The sequence below is a fragment of the Coptis chinensis genome, chromosome 6 (assembly GCF_015680905.1).
Source record: "Coptis chinensis isolate HL-2020 chromosome 6, ASM1568090v1, whole genome shotgun sequence".
Lineage (NCBI taxonomy): Eukaryota > Viridiplantae > Streptophyta > Magnoliopsida > Ranunculales > Ranunculaceae > Coptis > Coptis chinensis.
Window position 1 is genome coordinate 23,939,827 of NC_141461.1, and position 9,446 is coordinate 23,949,272.

A 9,446-nucleotide genomic window follows, 5' to 3' on the forward strand; every position below is an offset into this window, starting at 1 on the left:
CTGGTCGAATTCACAAGAGCCACACCCGAAATAAACTTCAAGAGACATGTTATAATGTCTGTTTTGATATTCTTCAATCAAAATTAATAAATTATTCCCTTCTCCAAATGGAACTGAAGCAATAACAGCATGTGGCTTAGTGCTATAGTGGTACAAACTACAATAGGCCTTGGGTTCAATTAGTTACATTCCATGTCTATTCAAAAATACAATCTAGGATTTATACTGATCGAGCTTGGACCTATTGAACCGATACATAACCAGGTTGGATCTAGGCATTCCTTATCAAAATAGTGCAATCTCACGAATAAAACAGGTAAAAAGGGTGTTCTCCATGCTTCAGGACAACCAGAATACCTAATTGATCGCCTTACAGATCTCTAACGTTGAGTCTTTGCCCAAATGGATGGGAGGTCTTTCATTCTAGAATAGACTATGGTTTCACTCTTTCACACAACTAATCTCTCTGTCTCTGTGGTATTTGTTTGCACTACCAACCAGTGCTTGATTGATGGGGATTACAACTAAAAATGATTTTTCAGTTTAAGGTCCCACCAGCCCTCTTTTTGTTCAAGTAACCAAGCCGAAGGTTTGGCCAGACTTAAACCTATACCATCCGACACGTTCACAAATCATAACCATTCTGGAAGGACATGTTGTATGCGGATAAAGAAAACAATAAAAGAGACAATGACATAATAAAAGGTAATAACCAAGGCGCGGATTAGGCTGTCCTTAAGGAAAGATTTCGCCCATTCCAATGGTGCAGAAAGGCAACAGTGTCGTCTTCCTCACAGGATTTAATGGTTAATAGCATCCTGACTTTGCACTATAACAGACTACCCTCTAGAACAGCAATATAACTCTCTCTGGCGACTGACAGGAAGAAGAAAAAAAAAATAGGACTAGGTCGAGTTCTGGTTCTCTGATTTCGTGTGGGGTGAAGGTCTGTTTCTGGTAATCACGAGTTTAGATGGTGTGAAACGTGCTTCTCTGCGGGAAAGGATGCCTCTCTATGGATGCACAGTAGTGTTTATATAGAGAAAGGCAGTAACTTGCTGCAAAAGCAAAACAAGTTTAGGCTTTTAGTTACCCACTAGACAATAAGCCCTGGTTCGGTGCGGGCGCGTGTGTGGCTTTGGGTGAGTCCTCCTTTGTAAAAGCAAAACAAGTTTAGGCTTTTAGTTACCCACTAGACAATAAGCCCTGGTTCGGTGCGGGCGCGTGTGTGGCTTTGGGTGAGTCCTCCTTTCTAACACGCACCCCACTAGACAATAAGCCCTGGCTCGGTGCGGGCGGTGTTGGAATCTTCATGTGTATTTCAAATACTTGTGTGTTGTTTAGTCCCACATTGATGAACCACCACTAGCTAGTGAGGTATTTGAGGTGAACCTCTAGCATAAGGGCGTGCCCTTAGGGTACAAAGGCTTTTGTGTTAGGAGGGAGGACTCACCCAAAGCCACACACGCGCCCGCCCGCCCGCCCCGCACCGAACCGAGCCGAGTCGTGTCATGTCGTGGGCTTGGGCTTGGGCTGTTAGTCTAGTGGGTAGTGGATTATCAATAGCCTAAACTTTTTCTTTTTGAACTAGTTTCGGCTGGAGTTCCACTTACAGTTGGATTCTGTATCAGCTTGAGAGTTCTACTTTGATTTGGTTTTGTGAAACCCCAAAACCGAATTAGAGAGGTGTCCTTCTCCATCTATGATTCGATCATACCTCTATATAAACACAGCTGTGTTCATTAGAGGGAATCAATCACAGAACAGAGAGAGAGAGAGACACAGAAGAGAGAACTCGTGTATACTGATCTTCTTTTCTATATATATTGAGAGAGAAGACGTAAGTCGCGGCTTCCATACACACCAACGAAACAGAAGTTGAAGTCGTGATACACCCTTCTCTTACCTACACGAAACAGATAAGTCTTTGATTGCTTCAATCTTCTTCTCTTCTCTTCTTCCTGTCAGCCGCCAGAGAGAGTTATATTGCTGTTCTAGAGGGTAGTCTATTCTAGTGCAAAGTTAGACTGCTGTTAACCATTGAATCCTGTGAGGAAGACGCCACTGTTGCCTTTCTGCACCATTGGAAGGGGCTTAAATCTTTCCTTAAGGACGACCTAATCCGCCTTGGTTATTACCGCTATTCTCGTCCTTGTCTTCTATAAGTTTCTTTTATCTGCATACAACAATCTTAAGGAAAGATCAAGATGTCTACACCTGTTGACACCACGCCGATCAAAGAAACTAATTCTGGAGTCATGGAAGTAACTTCGTCTATGAGAGATGCTGCACCTCTACTGAATGCTCGCAATTTACCTAATGTGTCTAAGATTGAATCCTTCAACGGTTCACACTTCAAGAGATGGAGAGAAAGGGTGTTCACAGCCCTAGATGTACTCAACTATGCAAAGTATCTCACTGATACAGCACCCGTGGAGGGTTCTAATGATTTCGAAAGAAATCAAGCTGCTTGGCTCAATGGGAATAAGGTATGTCGTCATGCTATTTTGAGTACCTTGTCCAATGAGATTTTTTATATTTATTGTTCAAATAAGAATGCACATGATATATGGGAGAGTTTGAACAAAAAATACATAATAGAGGATGCTGGTACTCAGAAATATGCTATTGGGAATTTTCTAAAGTTCCATATGAGAGAGGATAGAGATGTAACGTCTCAAATCCATGATTTTCATGTGCTGATTAATGATTTGAAAACTGAGGGTATTAATTTACCCGAATCCTTTGTTGCTGGATGTTTGATTGAGAAACTCCCCGAGTCTTGGAAACACTATAAAAATAGTATGAAGCATAAGCGTAAGCGATGACTCTTGAGGATGTGATCATTCACATTCACATAGAGGAAAAGAACAAGACTTCGGGATGAGGTGTTGTCTAAAGAATTTCATTCTAAAGCCAATATCGTTGAAGGTAATCCCAAAGAAATCTAACAAAACCTCTAAGAAGCAGAAGTCCAACAAAAATAAGAATTTCAAGGTCAAAGGCACTTCTTTTAAAAGGAGTGGTACTGGCAATGGAAATTGTTATGTTTGTGGTAAACCTGGACATAGGGCTTTTCAGTGCCGACACAAGAAAGACACTGATGATCCTCCCAATGCTAATCTAGTTGAGGGAGATGATATTGTTGCTGCTGTCATGTCACAAGTGTTCATAGCCACTGGGAAGAGGAACTGGGTACTAGATTCTGGTGCCACCCGCCACGTCTGTGGTGATGTTGAAGCCTTCTCAGATTACATACTAGTGAAAGATGAAAAGGTCTATATGGGTGACTCTAGGTCTGTTCCTGTTGAGGGAACAGGCAAGGTTCTTCTGGTTAACCCGGAAAACCCTTTCACTTAGTAATGTTCTTCATGTTCCCCGAGATTCGCCGAATCTGATTTCGTGTCCCTACCGGGAAAAGTCAAGGCCAAGGTGACTTTTGAGAGTGACAAGTTTGTTCCGACAAAGAATGAGGGTTTTGTTGGTAAAGGTTATTGTAATAATAGTGGTCTTTTTTTCATGTTGAATGTACTTGACAACATTATTATTAATAAGAATGAATCATACGCTTATTTGCTTGACTCTTTTAATATATGGCATGGTAGACTAGGACATGTGAATGTTCAGTATATGAAAAGGATGAAAGCATGTGGTTTATTGTCTAATATTTCTGATTTTTCTAATGATAAATGTGAGATATGTGCTGAGACTAAAGCCACGAAGAAACCCTGTAGAACTGTGTCTAGAGATAAAACCGAATTACTAACTCTTATTCATACGGATTTGGGTGAATTCGGAAGTACCATGTCTGTAGGGGGAAGTTTTATTATATTACATTCATAGATGACTTCTCTAGGTACACCATGGTATATTTACTTAGACACAAGCATGAGGCAGGTGAGATGTTTCTCAAGTACAAAGTCGGGTTGAAAACCAAACTTAACTCAAAGATTAAGAGACTTCGGTCTGATAGGGGTGGAGAATATGAGTCTAACCCCTTCCAGGACTTTTGTGACAAGAGTGGTATTATTCATGAGACTACTCCACCATACTCTCCTGAGTCTAATGGAGTAGCCGAAAGGAAAAACAGAACACTTAAAGAGATGATGAATGCTATGCTTGTAAGTTCTGGAGCTTCCCTGAACTTGTGGGGGGAAGCAATCCTATCTGCTTGCCATATACAGAATAGGATACCCAATAAGAAAACAGGGAATAAGACACCATATGAGTTATGGAAAGGTCATGTACCTACCCTGACATACTTAAAAATGTGGGGGTGTCTTGCTAAGGTTCTTGTGAACGAACCTAAAAAGAGAAAATTGGGACCTAGAACTGTTGATTGTATGTTCATTGGTTATGCTCATAATAGTTGCATATAGATTTTTAGTAGTAAAATCTGATAATAACCTTGTCGATGCTAACACTATTATAGAGAGTAAAAATGCTGATTTCTTTGAGAATTTGTTTCCTTTGAAAATTGGCATTGAGAGGTTGGTAGCTCCTAGTGAACAACAATCAACAGATCCTGAAATTTCTGAACAAGAAATTCGGAAGAGTAAAAGAGACAGGAAATCCACCAATTTTGGTGATGACTTTTACACATTTCTTCTTGATGATGATCCTGTGACGTATAATGAGGCAATCAGTTCTCAAGATGCTCCTTTCTGGAAGGATGCTATACACTCAGAACTAGATTCGATTATAGCTAATCACACATGGGAGATAGTTAATCTACCTCCTGGGGCGAAACCTATACATTACAAGTGGATCTTCAAAAAGAAATTGAAACTAGATGGTTCCATTGACAAATACAAGCCTAGACTTGTAGTCAAGGGGTTCTCCCAGAAGAAAGGCATTGACTATTTTGATACTTATGCTCCTGTAACTAGGATTTCTTCTATAAGAGTTCTAATGGCTCTAGCTGCTATTCATAATTTATTTATTCATCAAATGGATGTAAAAACTGCATTTTTGAATGGTGATCTTGATGAAGAAATATATATGATGCAGCCTGAGGGTACGATAGTACCGGGGAATGAGCATAAAGTATGCAAGTTAGTTAAGTCTTTATATGGGTTGAAACAAGCGCCAAAACAATGGCATGAAAAGTTTGACAGTGTCATGATGTCTAATGGATATCACATAAATGATGCTGATAAATGTATTTACTTTAAATCTTTTGATGTGAATACATATGTGATTATCTGTCTATATGTGGATGACATGTTAATCATGAGTCCTAGCCTTGATGTTGTGAGAAACACCAAGATGTTTTTATCCTCCCAATTTGAAATGAAGGATTTGGGAGAAGCTGATGTGATTCTTGGAATCAAAATCATCAGAAACTGTGATGGCTATACGCTTTCACAAGAGCATTATGTTGAGAAGTTTTTGAAGAAGTTTAACTTTTATGATAGTAAGCCTGTGTCGACACCTTATGAGGCAAATAGTGAACTTCAGAAAAATGCTCAACATGGTGTACTTCAGTCTAGATATGCCCAAATTATTGGTAGTCTCATGTACTTGATGAATTGCACTAGACCTGACATTGCTTATGCAGTTAGCAGGCTAAGCAGATACACTCATTGTCCTAGTCGAACATTTGAGTCGTTAGAGATTAGCCAAGTACTTGAGAGGAACAATGAATTACGGCATAAGGTTTAGACAAACTCCACCTGTGATAGAGGGTTATTGTGATGCAAACTGGATATCTGATTCTCATGATATCAAGTCCACTAGTGGTTATATTTTCACCCTAGGTGGAGGTGCAGTCGCTTGGAAATCTTCTAAGCAGACCTTGATAGCTCGTTCAACCATGGAGTCCGAGCTTATTGCTTTTAGATAAAGCAAGTCTTGAGGTTTGAAAGCGCTTAGAAACCTCTTGGCGCATCTTCCTATTGGTACAAAACCGCTCTCCATGCATTGTGCATTGCGGATCGATAGCGCTAATAGCAAAAAAGAAACAAATTGTATAATGGGAAAAGGGCATATTCGTGCGAGACTACAGTCTATAAAGCAAAACCGGAATCTGGAGTTGTGGCTCTAGATTATGTGAAGTCGAGTTAAATTTGGCGATCCTCCGACAAAGCCACTTAACAGAGACAAGTGGTTGATAATCGGGGGATGGGACTTTTTCCTTAGATAGAGGGCTTATTAACAACGGCAACCCCACCTATGTGATTGGAGATCCCATGAAGTAGGTTCAAAGGGAAAAACAAGTCACCTAGTCGCTCTGGTATGCTATTGTCTTTATTTGAGACGTCCCACCCTATGACTAGATAGCATTTTTGTATACTTTGTATAACTTGAATAGCAATGAGAACAGGATGAGTTATTTTACTCTTAATGGAATCCATAGTCCTTATTTTTATGAGATAGTGTATTTTAACTGCTATGTACACTTGATGGATATCCACCTACGTGAATGTAGAACTGGGTCGGTTCTTATGGGTATTGAGGCAAATACTCTAGAGCATTCACTTAACACAGTAAAAGCCAGGGCCAAAAGCAAACACCCTTGAAAAGGCATATAATGAAAGAGCAATGTAGGTGCATGTCCTCTATTTTACTACAAGGGAATGTTGGTTCAAAGATTTTTTAATCCACCACTTTCACGTATTATAAGACATGTTACCCTATGACTGGTTCAAGCCCGAAAAGCACCCGATTATCTTATGCATTGTTTTTCGATTCTCTCTCGGCATTTCGTTAACCCATTTCTTTTGTAATATCCTATTCCAAAATAGTGGGGACTATAAGTATTTTGAAATAGTGGGGATTGTTGGAATCTTCATGTGTATTTCAAATACTTGTGTGTTGTTTAGTCCCACATTGATGAACCACCACTAGCTAGTGAGGTATTTGAGGTGAACCTCTAGCATAAGGCGTGCCCTTAGGGTACAAAGGCTTTTGTGTTAGGAGGAGGACTCACTCACCCAAGCCACCACACACGCCCATACACCGCCTCACCGCACCGAACCGAGTCGTGTCGTAATGTCGTGGGCTTGGGCTTGGTCATTAGTCTAGTGGGTAGTGGATTATCAATAGCCTAAACTTTTTCTTTTGAACTAGTTTCGGCCGGAGTTCCACTTCTACAAATGGATTCTCAGTATCGGCTTGAGTTTCTACTTTGATTTGGTTTTGTGAAACCGAATTAGAGAGGTGTCCTTCTCCATCTATGATTCGATCATACCTCTATATAAACACAAATTGTGTTCATTAGAGGGAATCAATCACGAAACGAGAGAGAGAGAGACACGAAGAGAGAACTTCGTGTATGATTCGATCATACCTCTATATAAACACAAAACCGTGTTCATTAGAGGGAATCAATCACGAAAGAGAGAGAGAGAGACACAGAAGAGAGAACTTCGTGTATCTGATCTTCTTCTTTGCTTCTATATTGAGAGAGAAGACAGGAAGTCGTCTTTCCATACACACCACCGGCCAAACGAAGTTGAAGTCGTGATACACCCTTCTCTTACCTACAAAACGGATAAGTCTTTGATTGCTTCAATCTTCTTCTCTTCTCTTCTTCCGTGTCGGCCGAGAGAGTTATATTGTTTGTTCTAGAGGGTAGTCTATTCTAGTGCAAAGTTAGACCGATGTTAACCATTGAATCCTCGTGAGGAAGACGCCACCGTTGCCTTTACGCACCATTGGAAGAGGGGCGAAATCCCCCGCGACCGAACCGTGGCGAATAATCATGTCGTGGGCTTGGGCTTGGGATGTTAGTCTAGTGGGTAGTGGATTATCAATAGCCTAAACTTTTTCTTTTTGAACTAGTTTCGGCTGGAGTTCCACTTACTGATTGGATTCTCAGATCACTTGAGAGTTCTACTTTGATTCATTAGAGGGAATCAATCACGCAACGAGAGAGAGAGAGACACGTAAGAGAACTTCGTGTATAGAGTCGTGATACACCCTTCTCTTACGCCACTGTTGCCTTTCTGCACCATTGGAAGGGGCGAAATCTGAGTTCTACTTTGATTCATTAGAGGGAATCAATCACAGAACAGAGAGAGAGAGAGACACAAAAGAGAGAACTCGTGTATAGAGTCGTGATACACCCTTCTCTTACGCCACTGTTGCCTTTCTGCACCATTGGAAGGGGCGAAATCTTTCCTTAAGGACAGCCTAATCCGCGCCTTGGTTATTATTATTAGGGGCGAAATCTTTCCTTAAGGACAGCCTAATCCACGCCTTGGTTATTACCTGTTATTCTGTTCTGTCCTTGTCTTCTATAAGTTTCTTTTATCTGCATACAACAGGCGGGCGTGTGTGGCTTTGGATGAGTCCTCCTTCCTAACACGCACGCCCTTTTGGTAGAGGAATTCATCATATACCTCACTTGCTAGTGGTGGTTAACCAATGTGGGACTAAACACAATGCACTAAAGTGGAGAGAACACACATAATTCATCTCCTCCACTTTGCACACACTCACAAGTATTTCGAAATACACTTAAAGATTCCAATAGGACACTCACAAGTATTTCGAAATACAGTCAGAGATTCCAATAGGACACGCCCAAAACAACACAGAAATAAAAACTCCAGAAAAACTTTGGGCCCCAAAACAACAGAACAAGAGAGTCTTGAATAAGCACAGTACTGCCCCAAGCACACATTTAAGAAAGGGACAAGGAAATTCTTGAACAAGCACAGTACTGTCACGAGTACACAAAGGGTAAAGGCCGTACACTCACAGTATCAATTGTTAAGGCGTTGAGAGCTTCAAATTCGTATTCGTTAACGAGATAAAAGTTGAAATGCTCCTCCTTTGCTGTGAATGCACTGCCCGACCTCTCAATGGAAAAGGTTAGACAAGGAAGTTTCGCAGGCTCAGTAGGCCTTGTATAATTGTAGGGATGGAAAATAAATAATAGAAAACCGGTTATCCTCTAGGTGAACCAAAATGGGTGCCACCATATCAATATGGGTATATTTGCGGAAAGCCTTCTCATCGGATTCGCCACTGTCACTGCCACTTTCATTGTCTGAATCACAGTGATACATAAAACCGTCTACAAGTGGCCTTTGAGTAACAATACCATGATTTTATGCATCAGAAGCGAAATAGCGCCGTCTAGAAGTCCATTGATTACCAGCAAAATTATATCGGTGATAGGTTTGACTAGACTCGGAAAAGATAAGAACCCCCGGGTTTCCGGAAGGAAATACCAGGCAGCGACTATAGTACTATACCATCATAACAATAATCATCATAATAAACACCGATAGGAGATCCAGCTGACCATTTATCCTTGAGAATATGAAACATCAATATCATCTCTTATGTTGGGATTTGTCCATAATTGACAACAGCTACAGGACAAGTCCTGGTATAGTTCATAGGGCTAGTGAGGTGCCAGTCCTTGTCAGAACAAATAGAATAGTCATTGTCAATTATATCTTGTGTATCGAAAAACCGCAAGTCTACGATGC